This window comes from Phocoena sinus, chromosome 5, assembly GCF_008692025.1.
Source record: "Phocoena sinus isolate mPhoSin1 chromosome 5, mPhoSin1.pri, whole genome shotgun sequence".
Lineage (NCBI taxonomy): Eukaryota > Metazoa > Chordata > Mammalia > Artiodactyla > Phocoenidae > Phocoena > Phocoena sinus.
Genome location: NC_045767.1, coordinates 47,775,962 through 47,802,994, shown reverse-complemented (window position 1 = coordinate 47,802,994; position 27,033 = coordinate 47,775,962).

Below are 27,033 nucleotides of genomic sequence, written 5' to 3'. Positions count from 1 at the left end.
TGACACTATCTTGAGCCAGAGAGACATGGGAAAGTGATTGCTATTTTGAGGATTCCATAAAGTCTTCATTTATGGTTTGTCAATATAAGGAAACCAGATATCTTTTTCTGGGTGCAAGTGTCCCCGAAGGATAACTATCCTAAGGAAGGATATTGGAAGATTTGTTACGTACTTCATATACATTTTCTATAGACCCAATCACGATATGTAAATAGATTTATCATATTTGCCATATCTAAGATTTATGAATGTTTTGCATTTGTAGGTGTTCAAATAAAACTGATATAATGGGTCTGTAGCTCTTCATAGATGATCAGTAGAGATGGATTCCAAATTATTCAACTATGAGAACTCCTTCAACGGCCATGATAGTCATCCTGCTTTTAGTGCTAAGACAGCAACAATCATGATTAACAAAGGAACAGTTTCAAATGCATTTGAGGTTTACTAATTATGACAATACCACTCATATTTGAAAAAAACTGTGACAGTTCTCTCTGTCTTGTGCTATTTGTTGAGACTCCTGTTTGGGTTTTTTGTGTGTTTGATTTAGGAATTTGTACCATAAACTTTCACCCCAGTGATCACTGTTCAGACACTGGGGACCACTGTCCTCTGGTTTGAAATCTTTGAAAAATTTAACCGCCAGGCCAGGCTTTCTGCAAGCAAAATATTTTTAAGGATCACTTTGAAGTAAGTGATGTTACTTCATGTGTTAGCCTGGGTCAAAAGAGAGCAGAACTAATTCTTCATCAAATCTGAGCCCCTGGCAGGAGTGAAGCATGTATGTACTGAAAGTTCTATAAATTTCAGTACCAACCTCACAGTGCTGTGAAGATGAATTGAGTTCCAAACTTCAAACCTTTTAAAATAGTTCCTGGAAAATAGAAACTGCTTATTAAGTGTTAACCATTATCATTGTTATTAGTATTGGTCATTGTTTCCAAACTCAAGAGACAATAGAACTTTTGCTCATTTTAGCAGGTAAAGATGAAAGAGCCATCTCAGTCTTGGGAACCTCAAACTCTCTTCCTGCTTTAAGGTGCTAGGGATACAGAGTGAATGAAACAGACATGGTCTATGCTCTCAGAAGATGTTTGTGTCTCTGTGGGACATAGCTGCCTAACAACTAAATACACATAGGATTGTGTAGTGCAATAATAAGTACTCCGACAAGGAGAAGTTTGCAGAACTACTAAGATGTATCACAGGGGACCCAGCCAAGATGAGAGGATTAAGGAAGACTTCTTGGGTGAAGAGACATTTGAAATCTAAAGCATGAGTGGGAATTGACTACTTACATATGAGTGGGAGGGGCAGAGCATTCTGGGTAGAGGCAGGGTGCTTACATGTGAAGACTCTGAAGTTGCTGGAGGAACTGAAAGAAGACTCATGTGGTTAGACCATAATCACTGGGGGAAAGTGGTCAAAAACCAAGACTAGAAAGAAAGGTTGGGGGTGAGTTGGCAAGGCCAAGTTAAGAATTTTAGATTTTGTCTTATGGACAATAGGAAGATATTAAAGAATTCCCAGTAAGACCTGTAAAGTACTGGCTTAATAATCACAGCATTTTGTCATTTGTGTTGTCAACAAAGAGAAATTGAAAGTTAGTCCTACTGTCATTGATACTGAAAGGGGTGCTCATATTTAAATATTTGTAGACCATTATTGTAGATAATCTATGAAGGGCTTAAACACAGTAATGCAGGTTTTATTTGAACACAATTGTTCACAAAGTATTAATCCAGTATTAAAATCTGGCAAATTTAATTGTCTAGGTCATTGTCTAGGTCAGCACATGTAAATGGTTAAAAGAGGATCCAGACTGATGGGTTTCAAATCCCATTTCTGCCATTTATTCTTTGGGTGAACTTGGCTGAATTATTTTGTTTATCAGTTGTTCTCATATGTAAAATTAGGGTTAAAAACCTTGTTTTCATAATTAAATAAGTTTAATATATGCCAAGCAACTTGACAAATTCCTGGCCCATTTTATGCTCTTAAAAATGTGAAGAGAGACACAATCATCTTTTATGGAGTACCTGGGGGGGTACTCAGCACTCTGTTAGGTCTGTCAAAGTGAAAATAAGGTGGTTTCTAATTTACAGTAGTTTTGTGCAGCTAAGATGAGAAAATTATATATAAAGTGTCTGGCATGGGCATTAGCTCATAAGAACACTCAATAAATGTGAGAGCTTTCAGGATATTATAGAAGAGCTAATCTAAGGATGAGTGGTGGTTCTCCAGACGGTCAAAAAATGAAGGGAGAGTCCAGTAGGTACCCTGAATCATTCCAGAGGTTTATGTCTTTAAACATTTTCTTCACATAGTTTATTTGAAGAATGTTAATAAACAGAGATCTGGGTTATGCAGCAGACAGAATGCATGATTAGGACATCAGGAAAGTAGGGGCATTAAAAAATAAGGGAAAAGATATTTTTCTGGAAGGAATTGATTATTAAAAATAAAAAAACTGCAATGAAATAGTATGAAAAAAATAAGATCATTGCTAGACTTATATTTATGTACTTACATTATTTACTTGTAAATTATATATTTGTACCCTGTCTCCCTCTATATATTTATTTTGTTTTGAGTTACCCATTCAAAACACCATAATCTTCTCAGTGTCTAAGGGTCTCTAAAGACTGTAATCTGACCCTGGAGGTAAGGTACAAACAGATGGATCACAGAGCATCTGACCTGGTGCGACAAGTGGCTCAAAGTGAACACAAACCATGGTTGTGTTTGATGTAAGGATAATGATTTTGTCATGGAAATTTGTGAGTAGGATCTTAGGGCACATTTTAGAGGACTGGATATCTGCTGCTCACATTCATTCATTCATTCATTCATAAACGTTAAATATTTATTAAATACCTACTGTTTCAGTCAGGACTTAGCAAGGAAAGCAGAAATCACCCCCACTAAGAGAGGATTTTGTAGAGAGATTCGGGCTGGACGATCAAAGGGAGGCTTGGGTGGTTGAAAACTAGAAGCTCAGAGGGCTGCCCCATGGATGTGGATGGAAACCAAGGCTTCTGAGGAGAAGGCACTGCTCAGTGGAGATGCACACTTATAGGAGTGGGCTTTCCTCTGTGGAAGGCTGCTGCTTGGCAGGGGTTAGTGTCTCTGATGAGGCTCTGTGAAGCTGGTCGTGGGACTGTGGAAAAAAAGCTAGAAACCAGAATGAGATGCTACCAGCAGAACAGCAGGAAAACAGTAAGAAGCAAGTCCGTCCTCCATCTTTCTGCTATCTAGGGCTCCTGATTAACAATGCCTCACAATGGAGGAATACAGTTTGCCAAGCTCCAATCTCACAGAGCAGAATTTAGAAGGGTGGATTTGGAGCTGAGAGGGAAAAAGAAGTAAATAACCAGCAGACCTAATATGTGCCACAAATCAAGCTCTAGATATAGTTGTGAGCATAATAAAGCCTCCACTTTTATTGAGTATATAGTCTAGAAACAATAATAAAGTAAATGAATAAATAAATAATACTATCCCAGATAGTTATACATTCCAGAAGAAAATAAAACCAAGAAGGGGCTAGTGAGTGACCAATGAGGTGGTGAAGGAAGGTTATATTAGAAAGGTGGTCTCAGGAAAGAGCAACTGAACGGAGTTCACAAAGATGAGAAGCTCTCTGAAGAGCTTATGTAATCACATTTCCAGCAGAAGAAATAGCAATTAAGACCCTAAGTCAGAAAGTATCTTGGCACAGAGAAAATGACTTTGGAAATGTAGACATGAGACAGATCACACAGACCATGAAATTGGATTTAACTATTCCAGGTGAAATGGGAAAACATTGGAGAATTTTAAGCAATCTGATTTATGTATTAAGAAAATCATTGTGTCTGCTGTGTGGAGAATGGATTGTTGAGGAACAAGACAGGCCATAAATGCTCACAGGTGAGTTTCATTTGGCTTGCACTGAGTTAAAAAATGAAGCAACGCTCAAACAGTGGTAAATTTCTAATAAAAACCAAATTTCTGGCTTCCATCAGACTATCTCAAGGTCTGGCATTCCTGTGCTCACAACATGGCGACCATCAATTGATGCTAAGTGACCACTGCCTTTCTCGAAGGGGCAATTTACCAGTAACCACTCACCTCTCATTTTATCCCCGACCAGACTATTTTTTTTTTTCACTAATATTAGTTGCCTGAACCATATAGCCATTTGAGTTTGTGACTTTTGATCTTTTTTTCTTGCCCTCAAGCAAAAATTTTTCATCCCTCACCCCCATTTATAGTAATTTCTTTTCCTTCAGCCCTCAGGTGCACAGAATGACATAAAACGTAACTCTTGATTCAGGAAGTGCTCTCACCATTGGTCCAGGTGTGGACTGTTCGTACCTAGACAATGGAGGGCAGGAGCATGAGCAGAATTCCAGCAAGTTCTTCCCTTTTTCATCCTTCCACATCTAGCCTTGTTGCCTCCTGCCCCAGAGCAAAGTAGATTTTTTCCCCAAAACCAATTCAAACAGCCACCAAGAGCTGTATCCTCTCAGTCTCCTGTTTTTCAGTCCAGGTTGATCTTAGAGAGACTAGCATTCATGTAGGTCAGGAATTGAAAACAGAACCTTAAAACACATTATGTTTTTCCAAACATAATGTCAGCATCCTACAGAGATGTTTTAACATATGATCAAAGGGAATAACTGTTTGTTTCCTTTCAAAAAGGATTTTTTAAAAGAGCTTGCCCTTTTGGGGACCAGTTTGCTATTAGGTATTTTCCAGCACACAGATTTCAATGTACATAAAACTTTGTTTGTATTTTAGTGTTTACTAATTTATAGAAGAGTAAACACAATTAGAAAGGTCCTGACATTTTAACAGTAATGTTCATGTATTTGAGGTTACGATTTAATTTAAATAAAATTTAATATAATTTTATATTCTTTTGTTCATTCAAGCATCATATACTTTCTAGTAATTTTATTGTCTCCTATAAATTAATTATTTGGACAGTATCAAATCCCATCCACATTGGAAACATAACTTGGACAACATAAGTTGATAAAAGCGAATTTATGACAATGTAATTATCCAAATTATATCTTAGACAAAACAGTGTAATATTGCTATTACATGTGCAAAGAAGTCCATGGAATTCATCATCATGGTCAATGTACTTTATGTAAAACATAACATGGTTGTGTACATGAAGAAAATAATGTAGCAAGTAAGTAATACACTTGGCAATTCCATCCTCTTAACTTTTGAGTAGTACTTTTCATTTATTTGTAAAGCATCTGAGGAAATTTATATTCTACCCTACTCCCAAATACTTTCTCCAAATAGATTATTGACAGGAAGTGGAATTTATTTTAAGCATTTTCTATATAGATTTAATATTTGGTTTATTATTCAGTCCCATTTTATCATTAAGTAGAATTCCAGAAAGGATAATGCAAGTGATTGTGTTTGTTATGAGCAGTTTATCATCTTGTTGTTTATTTATAAACCAAGGATTATAACATGGAAAGTCAGAAATCAAAGCTGTCCTGTTCCAAAAATAAAAATCTAAAACTATGGCAGGCCCTAAGTTTAAGTAATATAGAATTTTTCTAATTCTTTTGTAGTCTAAAATGGGAAATAAGGAAAATTTAAGCTTCTTTAGGATAAGGATTACTTATTCACTTGAATCTCCAGAGCCTGGTACAATAAATAGGAGGTATTCGATAAGTATTAATGGAATGACTATTGAATACAAGTGTCTTTAAATGCTTTTATAAGTTATCATATTGCGATTACTATAAAATGAAAATAGGTAGATGATAAAACCCATTGATGAGTAAGTTCAACATTGACTTCAACAAAACTTGGGAATAGTTTGTTGACTCAGGTTTTTAAATATTTTTAAGATTATTTAGATTATTGGAAGTTCATGTAAAAAACAAAAATACAAAAAATAAACCAAGGTCTAAGGCATTGTTTCTCCAAATGTAGTTTTAGACCATTTCTATTTCCAGTTTTATGTTCAGTTCTGGTTAATTATGAGAGGGTACTCTACAAAGAGAATAGGCGGGAAAATAGAGACCATGAATCCAGCCAGATGAGGAATGGTAGAAGGTACTGATTCTCAAAGTGTGGTCCTGAACCAGGAGTTTCATCAACACCGGGCAACTTGGAGATGAAAATTCTCGGGCCCCACCCTAGACCTACTGAATCACAGCTCCAGGGATAGGACCCTGCAATGGGTGTTTTAACAAGTCTTCCAGGTGACTATGAGAACCACTGGCTTAAGGAATTGAAGTGGTGATGCCAAGGAAATAAAATTGAGGTAAAGTGATGTACAATTGAGGAACAATCCTATTAGGGGGATGAGACTAATTCTGAGTATTTCCTGAGGGAATCATAAGCCACACTGATTGGAGATTATTCACAGCATGGCAAATTTTGGCTCATGATTTGCGAAATATTCATTGACTCCCATCTGTATCTGTGTACAAATCCCTCTGCTAAATTCTAGAAAGTAAAAAAAAAAAAAAAAAAAATTAAGAAGATATGTTTCTGCCCTTATGGAGCTCAATGTCTTTTGTGAGAGAGGAATAAGCATTTATCCAAGATGTGATGAGAAACCTAGGGAGAGACTTCTCTGTCAGATTGACCAGGCAGGTGAGACCTCTCTAAGGAGTTGGCACTTGAGCTGAGCTCTGAAGGACTAGACTGTATTTACTAGAGTAAAATGGGTTTCAGTCCAGTTAGAGCTGCTCAAAGGTAAAAGGGAATGAGAGAGGAAAGAGAGAGGGAGAGAGAGAGAGAGAGAGAGAACTGCTTCATGTTGTTTCAAGCTGCCTTGTCACATGAGGTATCAGGAAGAAGCTGAATCTTTCCTTGGTATATTGAAGAAGAAAGTCTTGCTCTCAGTTGGGTAATATACTCAACACCAATAGGTCACTTCTAAATGCAGATTCTCTTCTATTACTAGCCCAAAGCAAGAAAATAAAGCACAATAATATTTATCTTTGGAACCCCTTCTTTAAAATGAAGTCTTTTTCCACTTTAGTAATGGTCCATCTTGCTCAGTTTTGCCTTCCTCCTTGTCCACCTCCCTGACCACCATGTTTCTCATTACCTCAATCCTCCCTTACCCCATCTTCTACCACAGACAGCCAGGTACTGGTGGTTGACATAATGGTGCAACATGACGCCTTACTCCACCCCATTCTGATAGAGTCATTTAGCAGAGACTCTTCAACAAGGAAAGGTTCTTAATCCAAAAGTCTTGCATTGTATTGGAAATACTTGAAACAGCCAGGAAAGTATGTGCTGGAGGATTTTAGACAGCAGTTGTCACTGGAATGTTCCTCAACCAACCAGCCCTCCTTCTATCTAGTTCACCATTATTGTAAAAATAAAAGTACAATTCAATAGTCTTAGTAGTTATTAGAAATTGAGTAAACTGTTACCAGATCTTTATTCGCACCCCACCCTGTGGTATGGACACCAGAAGACCCTTCTGTAATCTGATTCTATTTGGACAGGCTGGGGGAGAGACACTCTAAAATTGAATTTAAGTTTGGTGACTCACTGACATTACCTAATTTTTTTCTTCTGATCCAAATATAGCAGACAATTTAAAATTGATTAAAAAATTCTAAGACAGTAGCAGTCCTAGTCCAAAGGGGCTATGACAGTGGTATGTACCCAAGAGACAAAAGTGAACTATAACCGGCCTGCTTTCTTTCTAATCCCTTCTTGGGCACCAGAATCTAGAATTTTGTTTTTTAAAGCGAAAATATCCTTGACTTAAACACAAACACACACACACACACACACACACACACACACACACACACTTTTGAAGTCCTTTCTTTTTGAGTGATAGGACTCTTACTCTCTCTCCTCTATTCTATCCATTGGTTGTCCTACTCACTTACATTTATGAATTGATTAAATGTTGAATTCTCAGACTTGATTCAGCCTTCACAATATTGTGTCTGCTCTTGTCCTGCTCTGTCCTAGATATGCATTTCAATTTTCCACTGGAGGGTTGGTTTGAAACTGGAGTGATATTTGTGTGAGAATATGTTTCAAAGTTTGGATAGATGTTTACAGAGATGGAACTGGACCTCCAGAATGTTCTAATGATTACATAAGGCCCATGAAGTAAGTCTCTGGACTTTTCCAACCCTGGAAACTACATAGTACATGGAATAAAAGCAGAGAATTCAAATCCTTGTTTAGGAAATTCTTTTGCCACATGCTATGTGCTCTGGGCAAGTTACCGAAAACTTAGTCTTAGAAAGCAAAGACTCAGTTTCCATTTCCAGTTTCAGCGTTATCACCTGTTTTTAGAATCCTAAAGGAATCACGTTAGTTTAATCATAACAGGAAAAATAAGTTTTCAGTTTAATCATTTGAGTATTTATAATACTTTGAGGTGTAAGGCTATGTTAAGAAATCATTAAATTCCTTGGCCAAGGATGAAGTAACATGGTTCATAGGTAACTTATAAAAATCTTGGGAAAAAATTACTCTTTAGGAAAGCAGTATCCCAAGGGTTGCACATTAAAGAAATGAGCCTGGTACCCCAGATCTCCACAATATAAACTATAATTAGTAAGAAAGGGTTGTATAATTTGATCCTTCCCTAGAACTATTTTAAGTTAGAACCAACATAGCCATGCAAACTGCTGCTGATCAATTTCTTGCTTATTTAATAACATAGAACAATCCTTCAGGACTTCATTCAGCAGTCAGATCATATCACATTCCCTTTCACACACCTATCCTATCACTTGACTCTGTACAAAACCACTTTTAAGAAATAAACTTGTTGACAGGCACACACAAATTCATACGTGTGTGTGTGTGTGTGTGTGTGTGTGTACATGAAGTTGATTTGAAAGCAAAAAGAAACGACTAGATCTGGCCTAATTTTGGCTTGAAATAAAATATGAAATTACCTTGCCACTATGAAAACATAAGTGTGGCATATATCATAAATTTAAACTCCTTAGTTTTACTTTAAACTATTTAAACTCCTTAGCTTTTAATTAAAAATTAAATTCCTGATTCTTCTAATCATTTATAAATGTGATGGACAGGACATTAAAGAATCGCATACATGTACTTACACCACTTCATTGGTATTTTCATTTTGCTTTTATTCAAAGATAAATGTTTCAGAATAAAAGCATTCATAAACAGACATTTAAACAACTTTGAGGGGGTTGAAAAATATGAAGAGACTGCCTCTGCAGCACTTTCTGCACAACCCTTTGAAGACCATAAACATGTATTGGTATTTCTCATGTAACCCAAAGCCTAGTATTTACCATCAGTTAACAAGAAAAGACCCCAAATCACATATTATATTTTATAACTTTCCAATGTTTGCTATAAATGAGAAGTAGAGTCCTATTTCATGCAAGATTGGTGTGTGCCCAAGCTTAACCCTTGTCAGAATTTGAAGGCTAGATTGGCTGGTACACAAATCTGCCTTCTGCTTTCTTTTCTGTTAAATGAAAAATTAAATAAATAGGTGCAATTGTAAAGGCTGTCAACAGTATTTGCACTGTAGTTTTAAGATACAGTAACACTGTCATTTGACTGATTTATTTTCTAATTATTTGTCAAAACGATGTGATTAGATATCATGCTCCATCGTGGGTTTCATGTAAGTAGCCCAAGTAGCTGCACTCTGGCTCCAAAGGGCACCTTCACAGAGCTTCTGGGTTCTAAGAAGAGACAACTCCTTCCCTTTGCCTCTTCATAGAAAGGCTACTTCTTTTTCTTTTACCCTATGTGAGATTTATGGGCTTAACCTCTGGCCCATAGGGTAGGAGATCAGGCTACATGCCTTCATTTATTCTTGAAAGTTATTGCACACTCTGTACTCTAACTGCCTTGTCCTTCAGGATACCATTGGTGGAGTCACATAGCTCTGTATTAACATTTGGAAATGGCTTTTACCTTTTGGGTCATTTTATGATGTCATGTCAGTGAGTTACCCATTTGCAATATTACTTAACTGATTGGATAAAATACTCTTTCTGCACTAGTACAAAATAATTATTTTGCTTTAGCTATAATGAATGCATTTAAGTTTGCATAAAGTTTCTACTCAATTGTTTTTTTCTCTGGAGTAGAAACAGGGCAGTGATGGTAGAAGAGAATTAACTCCGTCAAGTTCCATGAAAAAGATCAATATAATCCATGACCCTGAGCACTTCAATGAATTATTTGGAAAGCTGTAGGGTAGATCTGTAGAATTAAGCAAAAGAGTGTCATGAAGAATTACTGGGGGCGTTGAGGGGTGGTGGGTTTATATGTTACATCAGATTAAATTCTTTAAACCTATTAAATACCCATTCTCCTTTTAGCTTATAAACTCATTTGAAATCAGTTTTTAATTTGCAACATATTCCTATCATGTTTGTTTCTTTAAAACAAACAAATCAAAAGGACCCAAGTTTAGCAAGCTATAAAGGGAAATAGGGACACCAGCCCTTCCTTGTAGGATCCCCCCTCTCCCAACTGTGTGAGACTTTCCATTCAAAGCAAAGTCAGAGGTTTTTATCAGATATATTGTAACTTTTATTTTAGATCAGGGCAAGTCTCTCAGACATGCTTAAATCTGTAATATAAAGCGTATTGAAAGCTAGAGTTAACTATTCCGTTTGTTTGAATAATGTAGTTACTTTTATTCTGTTTGTTTGAATCTAAATAGCCCCAGCTAAAATTTAGCTTATCTCTTTGCACAAGGCCAAATTATAACAGCCCCAATCTCAAGAATCTTTTAAGCTTTTATTATTGTTATTATTATTTTTTCTAAGTCATCCAGAGGAGGAAGGTCTCAGCAAAATCTCCCTTAGTGATGTAAATGTTAAGTTCCTCTGATTTGGAAAGAGCAGAGTAAGCAAAACAATAAAAAAGGATCAGTGAAAGCTTTGGGCTTCATCATCCTTTGGAGGGGTTTGAAAGGCAGCAGGACTGATTCCAGTTCAGCAAGAATTTGTTTATTTTGCTTATCTCTGGACAGAACTAACAGTCTTAATGGTTTTCAAGGGCCTTAACTGGTCCTGGGTTCATGCGGCCATTTGCAGATTAATGTGCCTATTTGCAAATGATCATATTTCCACATATCATTTGTAACATATACACTGTAAGTTGTTACAAGATTTGCAGTCTAGTGAAATAAATACCATCCACTTTTAAATCCTCAAAGCATATTGTCATAGCATCGAGCAAACACATGTAAATGCCTTTTCAAGTTTTGCTGCTCATTGACAGATATCTTTGCGTACCCATGGGCAGCACAGGCAAAAACCACACACAAATTAAAATGAACCATAATTCCATATTTTGATGGCATTCTCTTCAGTTTGAAATTTCACAAAGTGTAAACAAATGAATATAAAGAAGTGGAAAATACAGTGAAATTCAGTACTGAGGAAATACATGGAATGAACTGGAACATTTTGTTTACGTATAGTTTAACATACATAATTGATGACTTAGTGAAGAATCCAGTAATTATTTAGTCCTTGGGTCCTACTGCTCTGAAACAACTAGCAATTCTTCAGTCAATACAGAGATTCAATAAGTAATATGGTAGACAAGTGATTCAAAATCTTGGCTACTCATGAGATTACAGGGGGAGCTTTTGAAAGTCTGCTGGTGCCTGAGCCCCAACAGATACACATGAAATATCTGGGCCCTAGAATTTGGTTTTAAAAGAGGATTAGTGATTCTAATGTTTGAATTGAGAATAAAAATTTTAGATCAATGGTTCTCATACATTATTTTAGGTTACTTGGAAGGCTTGTTAACATACAAACTGCTGGGCCTCAACCCTAGAGTTTTTGATTCAGTAAGTCTCTGATGGGATTCAAGAATTTATAGTTTTAACAGGTTCCCAGGTGATGCTACATGATGCTAACACAGCTGTTCCAGGTACCATGCTTTGGAGAACCACTGTTGTACATAATTCTGTATTGACTGACTGAAAAAACACATAATACCCAGGTATAGTAATCACATATATTTTGGTTGATTGGAGAAAAAAAATAAAATCCCTCTCCCCCCCCAAAAGTATAACAGGATGTTAAAAAGAAAGTTTCTGCTGAAATCTCAAAAATGACAGTGGTCAAAGAGTCTTGAAAAAGATGATTATGAAACTATTATACAACTCTTAAATCCTTCCCCACATTGAGAGTAAAAAGGCTGGAAGGTTTTTAAATATTTCTTTGGAGAGAGCCATGTTTAAGACTTAATCCCCATCTTCAAGGAGCGAGTTAGAGGTACCTGTTCTGCTGGGAACATATTTCCTGGTTTGTTCCAGACTGAAGAGTTTCTCAGGACAAGAGAGTTTTGGTGCTAAGACATGGACAGTCCTAAGGAACTAGGATGGTTTGTCTCCCTCCCTCTGTGCCCTCATGCCAAACCTAATGAAAGCATTTGGATAGCTAAAGACATGCCTGTAGGTGAGGCTACAGAGGTATTGAGTAAGACTCCAGCTTCCATAGCTGCTGATAGGCAAACCAAATGGAAGGTGACAGATTTGGGATCAGTTTATACTCCCAGAGTTATGGTTAAGTATGCAGTAGGGTTTCTTGTGGACAAAATATGAGCACATGTGAAAAAGCCAGTGGGAGTCATGTTAAGTTTTGACCAAATAGGACTTCCTGGATGGGTGAATGCATCACAGTGGGAAGAGGAAAAGGGATGTTGCGTCAATGGCAACAGTTGATAATGAGCTCTAGGAAGGTAAATCATTAGGATTAAGGAACTGAGGGTAAGAGGTAAAATGATGGAGAGGAGCAGGAGGCTCTGAATAACCCATGGAAATTCCCACAAAAAGAAGAGCTTTAGACACCTGCCATGCCCAGAGAGTGCAAAGGCACGTCACTATTTTGAAAAGTGCCTGCCTTCCAGCCTGCAGAAGGCCCAGCTGAAGGAGAGAAGAACATGCAACTTTAACTCAAATATGGGTTTTGATTATTATATAGAACTGGACATTTTACATTATTGAACAGAAAATGCATTTGTTCCCTTAAAGTAAATTTGTCATTTAAGAATGACCAAAGCGTCATGCCTTCCAGGGACAAAGGAAGGACTTTCTCCATTGGATTCAATTTTAAGGTACAGTGGGGTAAAAAGAATGTTTGCAATTTTACTCCATGAGTTCTGCCTTGTCCAACATATTGGTTGTGCAAACATACATTTTTTTAAAAAGCAAATTAAAAAAAGATGTATTGGCTCACTAAATGGGAAGTTAGCATTAGTTCTAGCTAGGTCAAGGAGAATAAAAAAGTGGTATCAGTGATTTCCAACTCTTGGCTCTTTTTTTCTTCTCTGATGGTGGAATTCTCAGGCATACTATCCCCACCTGGTTCAAGATATCTAGAAGTTTTAGATTTAAATCACCTTTGTGAATCAATTTGAGAATTATCCTCAGAGGTCTCTGACTGTCCCCACTTGTTCATTCTTATACCAATTATTATTAAACAAATTCAATGCTTTCAATGGCCAAGCCTGGGTCCCCTAAATTGAGGGAAGGATTTGGTCAGCGGTACATAAGTCATAAGAGAGAGGGGATTCTTTTAACAGAAGAAGAGTGGAGAAGCAAAAGGTTGTGGGCTAGGCAAAATAGTAGTCAATGCAGTCTCACTGTGTTACTCAATAAACGTTTGATGGATAAATGGTCATTTACAAGTATCTCTTCTTTCCTTGTTTGCAATGAAATTGGTCCTAGATCTCTTTTATGACTAACGTATGGTAGGGTTATAATGTTTGAACTTCAGGCTTATAATTTTTTATATCACCAAAACTTTCAACCATTAGTGGTATAAGACTAAGCAACAGAGGCTTCCCAAGTATGCCTTATAAATCTACTAAAAATCTTCAATTTGCTAGAGAGCTAGCACAATTTAATTGCATAGTTTTTCATATGCAATTTAATGTTGCATTTCTATTAAAAGTAATATTAAATATATTTTTAAAATTGACATTAAAAGCAGAATTTTTTGCACCATCAAATCTAAGAAGAGAATGGGAGAGAAGATAGAAAGTGACTTCATAGATGACGGTACTTTGCGTAAAAGTGTGACACTACTGAGCATCCATTAATAATGGAAATTACAGGATATGGGGAGGGGGAGGGGGAAGGGTAAGCTGTGACAAAGTGAGAGAGTGGCATGGACATATATACACTACCAAACGTAAAATAGATAGCTAGTGGGAAGCAGCTGCATAGCACAGGGAGATCAGCTCGGTGGTTTGTGACCACCTAGAGGGGTGGGATAGGGAGGGTGAGAGGGAGGGAGACACAAGAGGGAAGAGATATGGGAACATATGTATATGTATAACTAATTCACTTTGTTATAAAGCAGAAAGTAACACACCATTGTAAAGCAATTATACTCCAATAAAGATGTAAAAAAAAATGGAAATTATTATTAAGAAGAAATTGGAAGGAGTTTGAGCACAAAACAGTTGTGGCCATTTGGAATTCTTTCAAAAGACATTGATGAGTTTTTCTCATTAGTTAACAAAATCTCCTTTATTAATTATTTGGTTATTCTCCAGTGGCTAGATCAGAGCTTGGGTATAATTTTGTATTCCTGGTAGAGAATCAGGACGATGCTCTTAAACAGGTACTCCAAAAACTGGATTAGTGATGTAACTAAAAATTTGAATAAAAATCTGCCAACTGTGAGATTCAGATGAGAAGAATGATGCTTACCTGTATGGAGAGGGAGTAAACATTTCTTTTGCTCTTAGGAGTGTATGTATGCATGTATTTTTTTCTGAATTCTGGGCATGAGCTTGGATCAGTTGAGGTGGCTGAGGAATAGAATGATGGCTAAAAAGGTAGGGCTGATATTGAGAATGATTCTTTAACCTTTGATTAGACTTTCAGTATTTGTTTGCTAGGGCTGCTATAACAAAATACCATAGACTGGCTGACTCAACAGAAATTTATTTTTTTCATGGTTCTGGAGTCTAGATGATCAAGGTGTTGGCAGATTTGGTTTCTTTTGAGGCCTCTCTCCTTAGCTTGCAGGTGGCTGCCTTCTTGCTGTGTCCTCGTACAGTGGTACTTCTGTTGTCTCTGTTGTCTGTGTCCTAATCTCCTCTTCTTATAAGGACACCAGTCATACTGCATTAGAGCCCAAATGTATGACCTCATTTTACCTTAATCACCTCTTCCGTGATCCTATCTCCAAGTAGTCATATTCTGAGGTACTGGGGGATTAGGGCTTTAACATATGAATTTTGTGGGGAGACAATGCAGCCCATAATGCTTTCTAATTTACAATAAATATAGCTCTGTTGAGTTATAGAAAAAGCTACTTGTTCTTGCTTCAGAGATGCTATTTGGCAAATTAGTATCCTCTTTTTACTGAAAAGGAAACTCGGAGATTAGAAGTTGAAAGTCTTGTCCAAGGTCACTGGATGGACAAAGAGCTGAACTTACATTAGAATTCAAGGTTTTCTGTAACTGTTCCCTCTATTCCATCACCACACCACTTTTTAACTCTTTATTTCAACTGAGAGAATTATAATACAACATTGAAATGAAAAATAAGGAAGGAAAAAGAGTTGGGTAAGACAGGAAAAATGCTGCCACATGGAAGGTCACTTCACGTAAGAATGGCACAGAAAATATATGGGTATGGAGGCAGAAAATTGAGTACTGACAAAGTAGGGAGTTGCCTTTTCACATGACTGAGTGCACAGGATCCTATCTAACCAAGTTAACTGTTGACTATTGATTTTTTAAGACTTCAGAAATTAGTCAATAGTTCCAATGTGATTAATTTATTCCAAATTCCCAGGCCAAAAAAAAAAAAAAGTCCAATTCAAAAATTTGGTCATATCCCAAACCACTAAATTAACTGATATTTAGTTGTACCTTTATGATCAGTGCCATCTTTTTGGTCTAGTACATTTAACAATAATGACAACAAAAATAAATATGGAAAGTAGAGAGGTCCCCATCTGCACACAGTTCACATACGCACTGCTATGTTATTTATAACACATATTAGGGTCTTGCTTAATTGATGAGTTCTCTATGTACACTTGCTAAATGAAATATGATATCTTGAAAAAGCAGAAATTCAGGTATTGTATGGGACAGAAAGTAGAAACCATTTCAGGTTAGAGCTGTTATTAAGAAATTTCTCCTGTGTTTTTTGTATGAAAATTCCTAAAATTTGGGACACTTGGACTAATCAAATATGAAAGAAGATGGGTCAGATGAGGTCAGATTACTTTGCACCTGACTTCTTTTTTGTTGTTTTGTGAGGGGAAAAACTAACCACAGAAATGGGGGAGATGTTAATATTTTCTCTTTAACTCATCTTTAGGTTTTAGAAATATAACACATTTGTAAGGTGGGATGAAGTCTGGCTTTTAATAAAATAAAAATAGTAGCACAAAGCAGGAAGATCATGAGAAATTAATAAAATTCTGAAGCAGGTCAAGGGATAGATAAGAGATTGCAAGGTTAGACATTAAATCTTATAGTTTCCAAGCTGGCCTCCAGAAGGGACATAGCAGGTTAAGAAGCAGAGGCCCAAAAGGAATAATATTCCATGCTGCAATCAGAGAAAGAGAGGATCGTAATTATGTGCATATGTTTGTGCTTTACAGAGTTCTGATACTAATCAGTGTGTATATCTATATATGTAAATACCAGATCAATGAAAACCTCTCCATGTGTGTGCATTCAGCTCCATGCACATCTTTAGTTAGATTTATAGATAAATATACACAGAGAAGCTAATAGAATATGAATGAGAATCTAAGTTAAAGTAACATGGATCAAAAACTGGCTGCCACAGGTTTGGAGCTCAAGCACTCAATGCCTACAAGTTGTAGGGTTTTTCTCACTATGTTACTGAAATTGGGAGTTGGTCCAAAGTGTAAACAAAAAAGGACTGAATTTCTGCAACATGATCTAGTCTGAGGTACTCAGAAGGCCACCCAGAAGCTCCTGTTGATGTAGGAATCTGCCCCCTAAGGACCCCAACAAGTCCTAAATGGCTCATGTGGGCAGTGTGACTCACGCTGGCTACCTTCTTACTTCCCAAGGTGATTTGAGGTTTGGAATCTAGCACTAGAGAACCCACTTTGGGTTAATGTGCTGAAATAGATCTCTGGGAATATGAACAGAATGGAGTAAATGAACGCATGTATCTTATATTCTTGGCTTCATGAATCCTTGTATTATGTCCTCCTTCTTTGAGAATACAGTTTGATGATCTGATGAGTAAATTTCTTTCTTTCAGGCAAGATATCCTCTTCTGTGTTTCTTGTTCTCTCTCCCTCATACACATTTTTGCACTGATCAAATTCCGGAATGACAATATAAGATGGAACACTCTCAGAAAGAGGTCTTTCTTGCTGACCATTCCTACATTAGAACCACATGAAATAACATCTGTGCACAGAAGATGAAAATCATTTAGTAGAATGTACATATTTCGGGTAGCTGAGCTCATTTACTGACTGGTTGAGATGATTTAGCAATACCATTGCACCTTGAATGCAGCTTCTTTGAGCTTATTTCATGTGGTTGAGCTCATTAGTTTTGTCAGTTACTTTGGAGGTAGGTATGTACACAAAACCTGTTTTGTATTGTGGGGAGGCCTCAGGAAATAGTCCTTCACGACTCTTATTTGAAACACGATTTTGAAAATTTAACTCAAAATGTGTGCCATATTTATTTAACATGATCATGATTGGTCTGAAAATACACACGGATTTTTTATAAGTGTATTCTTTTCTATAGTTTAATGTAACTGAAAAAGCAGAATGGTTTCTACACCTTTTCTACCTTCCTCCCATCCTTCATATATCATCAGGAATTTATTCAATGATTCAGAGGAAACATAAACGTTGTTAGTTTATAAAATAGGGTTTTATTTTGGAATAAGTTTAATCAACAGGTTTTTCAAAAAAATCAACTTTTAAAAAATATTTTTTACATGATCAGTAACATGATATATTGGTGATTTTAAAAATTTATTTGATACAAGCTATAAAAATTCCTTGGTGATGTAGCTATTACTCTTTATGAATATGACTTAGCTAATAGCACACCTTCACCTTTTCAAGGATTCAGCTTGAACTCCTGTTATTAAAGCAGTAAGGTACAGTGGAAAGAACCAAGGCTTTGGAATTCTATGGAATAGCAGATTTATTAGTCTTACTTAGCTGTAATTTATGAATATGACTTAGCTAATAGCACACCTTCAGCTTTTCAAGGATTCAACTTGAACTCTTGTTATTAAAGTAGTAAGGTATTGTGGAAAGAACCAAGGCTTTGGAATTCTATGGAATAGCAGATTTATTAGTCTTACTTAGCTGTAATTTCCTAATTGGAAGAAAAGGAGATAACTTGTTTTTAAAGATTAGAAATAATATATGTAAAGTGTCTGACATAGTCATGGATTGCAGTCTGTGAACTTGTAGTATTCATTAATTATTGTTTTCCACCAAGTTTTCTACATACCTTCTAGATATATGTTCACAGAAAATTTGTGTGTGCTGCTTCACAGGAGAACATTTGCTAAACATGCTCATTTATCTGTTCTTTTTTAAAGACAACTCTAATGACATATCTTTGATATAAAAATTATATACATTTAAGATGTACAACCTGATGTTTTGAGGTGTGTATACCTCGCGAAATGATCACCCCAATCGGGCTAAACAACTTATCTATCACCTCTACATAGTTATTGTGTGTGAGTGTGTGTGCAAGTGAGACAGAAGATTTAATTTAAGATCTATCCTCTTAATAAATTTCAAGAACACAATACAGTATTGTTAACTATTGTCATCATGTTATATATTAGATCCCAGAACTCATTCATCTTATAACTAAAAGTTTGTACCCTTTGATCACCATCTCTCTAATTCCCATGTCACCACCATTGGAACCCATCATTCTACTCTCTGTTTCTATGAATTCAACTTTTTTAGATTCCACATATAAGTGAGCTCATGCCAATGTGTCTTTCTCTGTCTGGATTATTTCACTTAGCAGGATGTCCTCCAGATTTATCCATGTTGTTGCAATGGCAGTCTTCCTTTCTTTATTATGACTGAATAATATTCCATTGTCTGTGTAAATGATATTTTCTTTACCCTTCATCTGTTGACAGCCATCTGTTTCCATACTTTGGTTATTGTGAATAATGCTGGAATGACCATGGGAGTGCAGATCTCTCTTCCAGATCCAGATTTCAGTTCCTTTGAATATGTACCCAGAAGAACTATTATCTGTTCTTGGTGGCCATTTGCTATCTATCGCCTTCCTGACTGAAGAGGCTAGAGGCCACGAGCTTAGCAAAATCTATTTGCAGAACGGGTTATTATCCTCTTTTCACAGGGCTGCTGGTCCCATCCTGAGAACAGCAAAGGGAGATTACAGCAAAGACCTTTGGAAGACAGAGGCAACCATTATGTAGGAAGCAGCTTCAACTCTCTAAGGTGATTTTTTAAAAGTCTAAAGTCACTTCAAAGAAAAACAAAGAAAGAAAAAAATGGTTCAAAAAGATGTCAGAAATAGTATTTAAACATTGGTAAGGTTGATTGATTATTTTCTTCTTTTATACATGGCACATTTTTTGAGCACATCTAATGAGCATTTATTGACTCACATTCTCCATTCATTACCAGGATTTATTGACCCTAGAAATTAATATTGACTGGGGCAAAACAGCCACTGACTTCTCTTGCCGGTCAATAAATCTGGCGATGGAGAAACACCAAACCAGGAGTCAGGATATTTTTTCTTAGTGTTGTTTTTTCCTTTGCCCTAGGAAGAATGTCAGTGCAGCTGCCTGCTTCCAGTGGGCCTATCATGTTTTTAAAAAATTTAGTAGTGGGCCATTTAGGGTCTGTTTCCAATTTACATTGTGCACTAATAGGGCCTGAATATAAAATTTCCTTCAGATGCATTAATATGTGTAGGTATAATGAAGCCAAAGCATTTTTATCACAGTTAAATTTCATAAATAATGTCAGAAGAAAGAAAAAGAAAAAGCAGTAAATTTAACACATGTGACAATAACCTAGAAATTTTAAACAGTTTACGCATTTCAAAAGATATAGCTGGGACCTAGTCAAGTCGCCCCGTCTTTATGGATTTCAATTCTTTTTTCTGTAAAATGAAGCATTTAATTGGTCTTTGAGATCTCTGATCTTTGAGATTTCTTGATCGCAATAAGATCAAGAAATTATAAATGCTTTTCAAAAGCTAGAATTTGTACATATGGGTTGTTCTTTCAGTCTGAACCCCATGAAGAAACTGTTTAAGATTTGGGAAGAAGTAACAAAGAAGTAGGGCATATCATTATATATACATATTATTCTGAACAATTTGCTTTGTATAAAAATGGATGTCTGGGGCTTCCCTGGTGGCGCGGTTGTTGGGGGTCCGCCTGCCGGTGAGGGGGGTGCGGGTTTGTGCCCTGGTCCGGGAAGATCCCACATGCCGCGGAGTGGCTGGGTCCATGGGCGGTGGCCTCTGGGCCTGCGTGTCCGGAGCCTGTGCACCGCGGCGGGACGGGCCACAGCGGTGAGAGGCCCGCGTGCCGCAAAAAGAAAAAAAAAAAAAAAAAAAAGGATGTCCAGCAGCTTCTTGATTTAAAGGAAGAATGTAGGAGTAGTAAGAGTATAGGATTTGAAGTTTAGAGATCTGGCTTTGAAGCCTACAGCTGTCCTGAGTATGTGTGTTTGCATGTGTGCATATGTGCATGAGTTATTAAAATAAATTAGCACTTCTGTGTATGAATCATTTCTCAAGTACTAAGCACAATACCTTGCAAAGTCACGTGTTTTTCATTGACAAGGTTGACATTCAAAGAAATCGAGCTGCTTGCCCAAAATGAATCGCTATGATGCCATCTGACTCCCTGCCAGCCTGACTTCCAAGATCTTGCTCTGTGAGGTCACGCAGTTTCCCTGAACTCCTGCTCTTTCCATGGCAAAATGGGCAGCCCCAAATCAGGGACAGAAGGCACTGGGAGACCTGTATCGCTGGTGGAGTCAAACAGAAATGTCAGTTGTGACTGGTGATTACAGTGATGATCATCTTATCTTAGAGACGGTCACTTGGAAATTATTTCCCAATGAAAGGTCATCATGAGTAACACAGAACTTAAAACTGTAAGTAAATCTAGAACCCAAGTAGGTCTTTGTAAAATGCTGAGGAAATCCGTCTGGCAAAAAATGCCAAGTAATGTGGAATGTGTAGAGAGAGATGGGTCCTTTGCCTTTTCCTCCACTTAACGCTGCCCATCTTCTGCCCCGCACCTGGATGCTCAGGGCTTTCTAGCTCCTAGATCACTCTAACATCCACCTTGGCGTACATTCATAACAGAAGGGGAGCAGCAGATTAGGGGGTCAGCGTATGGCTTTGTGTTCAGAAAGACATTGGTGTGAATCCAACTTTGCTGCTTATTAGATGTTAAATTTTAAGAAATAATATTCTGAAGCACAAGCCTCCTTCCCTGAAAAATGGGGATAATAATAAGACTGATCACATATGATCCTAGAGAGAATAAATTCACCAGTGGCACGTGAAGCACAATGAGCATTGCTCAGCTCACCCAAGTTCCCAAGAAATGTTGGTTACGGTTATTAACAGCTTAAAGACGTCTTCCAATCATTTTAAAAAGGATCAGTGTCTCTTTTTTTTGAATTATGGTTTTCTCAGGGTATATGCCCAGTAGTGGGATTGCTGGGTCGTATGGTAGTTCTATTTTTAGTTTTGTAAGGAACCTCCATACTGTTCTCCATAGCGGCTGTATCAATTTACATTCCCACCAACAGTGCAAGAGGGTTCCCTTTTCTCCACACCTTCTCCAGCATTTATTGTTTGTAGATTTTTTTGAGAATGGCCATTCTGCCAGTGTGAGGTGATACCTCATTGCAGTTTTGATTTACATTTCTCTAATGATTAGTGATGTTGAGCATCCTTTCATGTGTTTTTTGGCAATCTGTATATCTTCTTTGTACTACAATGTTCATTGCAGCACTGTTTACAATAGCCAGGACATGGAAGCAAACTAAGTGTCCATCGACAGATGAATGGATAAAGAAGATGGGGCACATATATACAATGCAATATTACTCAGCTGTAAAAGGAAACAAAATTGAGTTATTTGTAGTGAGGTGGATGGACCTAGAGTCTGTCATACAGAGTGAAGTAAGTCAGAAAGAGAAAAACAAATACCATATGCTAACACATATACATGGAATCTAAAAAAGAAAAAAAAAGAAAGTTTCTGATGAACCTAGGGGCAGGACAGGAATAAAGACATAGACATAGAGAATGGACTTGAGGGCATGGGGGTGGGGAAGGGTAAGCTGGGACAAAGTGAGGGAGTAGCATTGACATATATATACTGCCAAATATAAAATAGGTAGCTAGTGGGAAACACCTGCATAGAACAGGGAGATCAGCTCAGTGCTTTGTGACCACCTAGAGGGGTGGGATAGGGAGGGTGGGAGGGAGATGCAAAGGGGAGGGGATATGGGGATATATGCATACATATAGCTGATTCACTTTGTTATACTGCAGAAACTAACACAAGCTTGTAAAGCAATTTTACTCCATTAAAGATGTTTAAAAAATAAAAAAAATAAATAAAAAGGACCAGTGGCTTTCACAGGTGATCAAATTCAAGGATAAAGGCAGAGTCAAGTTAGCTTGTATAAGAAACTGAAAGGCCTTCTCTCCTTCCCTGTGATTGCTCCTTGCAGACATTTCTATCCTGCCTAAGGGCAATCCCTGCCCTGGTCATGACAAGTTCTCTGGTCATGACAAGCTCTCTTACAAACTGGTAAAAATAAAAAGGTACAAGTATAAATGAGAATTGAGCCCTCTACCTAGCCATATCATTTTTGTGAAATTATTTATCTTGAGGTCTTTTCTATAACTAGAATGCTCCCTGAGGTCCTTGGCAATGCCACGAGCCTGGGAATCCTAGCGTTTACAATAGCCAGACTGTTTATTGAGGCATCATGACCAGGAAGGAACAAGATATAGGAAATGAACAATAGTCTAGGATATCTGGCGCTGGTCCTGGCTCTATGAATAAACTTGTGGGGCAAAGCGTAAGGGATTTAACTAGCAAGAGCCTCGTGTCTCTATCTATGAATTGAGCAATGATGATTATTTTCCAGGAGCATTTTTGAGAGTTGCATGGTATCTTCTAATCATAGATCCAGTCCATGTAAGGAGGACATACAGGGGTTTGTCTTCCTTCTTTCTTTCATCCCCTTTCTATTCCCTTTACGTCTCTGTCCCTCTGTTTATTGAATCTTTCCTGCCAACTCCCAGCTGTCCATAGACTATCAGCTTCCCCTACTGTAACATCGCAAAAGATGCTTACTTTCTATAGGGGAGCCATTATCACAGGGGTATATAACTGCTTATTTAATTGCCTGGCTTCTCCTAAGCACTTGGAATTCCACTAGGGCAAGGTTTCTGCTTCAATTGCTAAATTGTATATGATCTTCATTCACCATGTTGCCTGACACATAGTAGACACTCAGTTGCTATTTGTTATGCCAAGCTGTGACGGACATTGGGGAAAAAGACCTAGTGACCAGTCTCTAAGAGCTCACATATGCTGCCTACAGATGACATCATTGAGTGATTCTTTACTCAATCATTCATTCATTCCACAGTTATTAGTGAACATCTACTATGTGCCAGGTACCATCTAGGGATACAGGGATGGAACAATACAGATACTATCTTTGCTCTCAGTGACTTATATTCTAGTGCGTAGAGATTGACTATGAACAAACAAATGAATAAACAAGATGGCCTCAGACGATTGCTCTGAAGATGATATAATAGAAAGATAGATTGGTCAATGAAGATCTTGAAGGGGTTACTTCAGATCGTGCACTTTAGGAAAGGTCCTCTGAGGAGGTGATATTTGAACTGAGGAGTGATGACAAGCTGGGGCAGCATAGAAAGCTATAAGGGAAATACATTCCTGGTAGAGGGAAGAGCACGTAAGAGTCTCATGTTTGAAGGAAGTTTGGGTTGGATGAGGGAAGAAGAATGAGGCCTGTGTGTCTGGAATGTGGTGTTGGGGTAAGTGTAAGGCATGAGGTCCAACAGGCAGACAAAGGCCTTACAAGTTAGAGCCCCTGGACATATCTCCTCATCTAGTCTCTTCTAGGTTCTCTGTGCTCAATGAAACCACTGGGAACAGGTTCCACAAGCAGTCAGCTCAATAATTTAAACTTAGGGTGGGCTGAAGAAAAACTTGAATTCACGAGACCTCTGCAAAACCAAAACACCAGCCAACCAACCAACCAACCAACAGTCAATGCCTCCACCCCTCCCAAAAAAACCAACACAAAAACAAAGAAACACGTGGTTCAAAACCAGGAAAAAAAGAAAAGCATAAAAATATGGAGGAGATTCCATTTGTATAAACGGATTTTTTTTTAATGAAAAGAAATATTTTGCAAATGCCTGTTTTCCACACAGTCGGGTATCTCATATAAAATGAAGCCAGGCTGAGAACAAGAGAATTATCAGTCTTTAGGGGACCATCCCAGAAAATGTCCTTTGCTATTTGCTCCTGGGAAACGATGGACGGACACAGATAAGAAAACACTGGGATTCCACGGTCCATCATTTTACAGGAGATATAGTTCCCGTAGGATTTTCTTAGTCAAAGAATCTAGAAAGTGAGGGAAACACATTTTTGTCTGCTGTTTTGTTTATAAACACATCTCTCTGTCCTTTTAAAAGAATTTAATAAATCTGTGTACTTTTTTCCAGAAGGAAAAAAATGCCAGTGCTGACACCTTGCTCCCTCATTCCTTTCCCAGTAACCTCCACATTTTTTACTGATGTTGTCATTAGGGAATGCCAGGGAAAAAGCTTAGTGCTTTCTGTGAAAATCGTTTCACTAAGGGAAGCAAGACAGCTAAGTGATAAGATAATTTAAATGGCAGCAGGAAAGGCACTTAAAATGGCTGAGGGTATAAATGACAGAAAGAACAGAAATGAGAGGTTTCGAAGATGTGGTGTAGGCATCAGCTTGGGAGACCGTGGGAAAGGGCACCCAGAGCATGGCGGTATTTTGCATTTTTCTTTCTATCAGAACAGGGAATTCTGTCTTGGAAATAGAAAAGACAGCTATTGAAAATTAATCTTTCAAATAAAAAAGGAATATAAAATGACTTCTGAAAGGCAAGGGGAAAAAAAGCATTGACTGGGTCCCTCTTCTGAGTCAGACCCTGTGTACTGTACTTCTCTTGTATTATTTATTCCTCCCTCAACTCAATAAGGCAGGAATCCTTACTCCATGTTAGTAAAGGAAGAAACTTGAGCTCAAAGAACGTAAGAAAATCACTCAAACATCATCTTGCTGGTATGCAGTGGAGCGCTGATTAGAAGTAGATTTTTTGACTCTGATTTCCAGGCCAGCCTTAGGTGCTATTGTAATTCTTCTTAAATGCAGTGGTGTAGGGAGCTCACACTAGCGATACATCACCATCACCATCATCATCTTAATAAGCTGATGGTTATCTATTTTAAGAAAGAACATAAGAGAACATACAAGAAAATGATTTTTTTTAGTGTAAAGTATTTATATGTTACATAAACTTGGTTTAAAATGAATGAAAAAGTACAAATGCAAAATGTAGAAATGACAAAGGGCAGTATATCAACTTATCATGAAGCAGTTTGTAATTATGGAATAGGATGCTATCATTACATACTTTCTAAAGGTGACTGACCCACAAAACAATTATATAAAAATAATGTGCACGTTTAAACAGATGTCCTACCACCACTGCCACACATGAGTACCTTAAATAACCATTTAAAAAAATGGTTACCCCTGAGCTTATTTGCTCTCAGAGCCAAATTTGCTCTTCGTTTGCCCTTGAGTGAATCAGAGACTGAAGGGGTGTTGATCCCTGAGACTGGATGTCCCAGGCTCTCTGGTCAGCTGGTTTCTGGTTGGGTGTGAAGCCCTGGGAGCAGACTGGAGAGAGGAGAAGAGGGAAGCCAAGGTATTTCTCCTGGGTCCCATCAGGCCCAACCTGCATTTCCCCGTGACCCCATGTCCTGTCAGGCAGGCCCACCTGTTCTGGCTTCCTCCAGGTGACCCCCACCCCTGGGTTCTGGAAATACCTTCCTCTGTCCTCTGTCCCAAGATAGTAAGGGTTTCCTGATGTTCTAGCTAAGTCTCAGTGGCCACACAGACCCCGTTTGACTTCTCAGCTCTGCCATCCTGGTGTAACAAGCCCCCCACCCCTTTGACATGCCCAGGTGGTTTCTCTGTCCTTCTGAGGCTCCAACCACCACAACTGGAGAGAGAGCAACCACTTGCAAAAGTGAAAGAAGGCTGGCATTGGCTTCCTTAGTGCCCACCTTCTCCTCTGCCCTCCCTCTCTCCCTGGCCCTTCCTCTTTGGTCTTATCTAAATTTTCTTCCCAGAAAACGTCTAAAACTTGGCCAAACAGGTTAACAAAAATGACTTAAGCATTTTCCTTAGAATGTTATCTCTAAAGTGAACCTACATTTCACCCAGATTGGCACCTTAAGTACAAGGCAATAAAGCCATGGCCAGCCTCAGTCAGTCGTGGAAAAAGCTGTTTAAATTAAATTGTACTTTATCTTGACCCTAAGCATGACATTAACTAGAAAGCAACTTACTTAGATATGTCCCTCTTTGACCCACATTCTAAACTAATCAAGGAAATGATGAATAATAAAACAGAAGGTAACATGGGGTAGAAATACACATTATCTAACTATAAACATTTATGGAAGCGTGTGCTAAGTATGGAATACTGCTCTAATTGAGTTTCATGCCTTATTTCATTTAATTGCCCCAGTAGTCTTAGCAAGGTAGGCATGATTCTTAATTTGAGACGAAAAAAGTGAGATTCAAAGAGATGAAGTAATATGTCAAGGTCAGAGCTAGGAAACTCTGGAGCCAAGATTTAGGGTCAAATCTTCTTTTCCTGCCCATGCTATTTCAGTTTTGCAAAGTACATGATGAG